Source organism: Arachis duranensis, chromosome 5 (genome assembly GCF_000817695.3).
Source record: "Arachis duranensis cultivar V14167 chromosome 5, aradu.V14167.gnm2.J7QH, whole genome shotgun sequence".
Classification (NCBI taxonomy): domain Eukaryota; kingdom Viridiplantae; phylum Streptophyta; class Magnoliopsida; order Fabales; family Fabaceae; genus Arachis; species Arachis duranensis.
The window spans coordinates 51308295-51309273 of NC_029776.3; the positions used below are offsets into that span (position 1 = coordinate 51308295).

At 43.6% G+C, this 979-nt stretch overlaps 1 non-coding gene across 1 annotated transcript; it reads right to left on the bottom strand.

Moving 5' to 3' along the window:
* Positions 1–704: 704 nt before the first annotated feature.
* LOC127748257 (small nucleolar RNA R71) lies at positions 705–808 on the bottom strand. The gene has a single exon (XR_008010199.1). It is a non-coding gene; the product is annotated as a small nucleolar RNA R71 (small nucleolar RNA).
* Between the last annotated feature and the right edge of the window lie 171 nt (positions 809–979).

Sequence of the window (979 nt, forward strand, 5' to 3'; positions counted from 1 at the left end):
TTCAAGCAACTAACTCACTGACCCACTAACTATTTGAATTAATTCCTCAACTGCTCTAACCATACTCTTCCATTAACCAAGAGTATTTCACTTGTTTGTTGCCTGTGCTGTGTTCTTGTATGACAGGTAGGAGAGGAGAGACATCAACTCCTCCATATACCGAACCAGAGAGGACCCTTCATAGACTTAGAAGGGAAGCAAGAGGGAAGAGAGTATTGGGAGAAGAAGAATCTGAAGGAGAATCTGAGGACACTTTTGAGGAAGCTCTAGATCTCAACATGGATAGAGAATTTCACAACCATGGGAGGAATGATGGAAACAATGCCATTCCTGAGAGGAGGGTTCTTGGTTCATACATAAACCCAACCTCTGGGAATTGTGGTAGCAGCATTCAGAAATCACCCATTCAGGCCAACAATTTTGAACTCAAACCACAGCTAATATCACTGGTGGAGGATCATTGTTCATTTGGTGGGAGTGCTGATGAAGATCCAAACCAACATCTCACAAAATTCCTGAGAATTTGTGACACTGTGAAGTCCAATGGAGTCCAGGAAGATGCTTATAAACTGCTCTTGTTCCCATTTTCACTTAGGGACAAGGCAGCTAAGTGGCTGGAATCATTCCCAAGGGGGAGCCTAACAACCTGGGATGAGGTGGAAAGCAAGTTTCTGGCACGTTTCTACCCCCCACAAAAGGTCAATAGGCTTCGCTCTGAGGTTCAGACTTTTAGACAACAAGATGGTGAAACTCTCTACGAGGCATGGGAGAGGTTCAAGGATTTGACAAGGAAATGCCCACCAGACATGTTCTATGACTGGGTGCAATTGCATATTTTCTATGATGGACTTTCTTATGAATCAAGGAAGGCTGTAAACCATTCATCAGGAGGTTCAATGAACAGGAAAAAGACTGTGGAAGAAGCCATTGAAGTGATTGAGACAGTGGCTGAGAATGAGTACTACTATGCTTCAGAGAG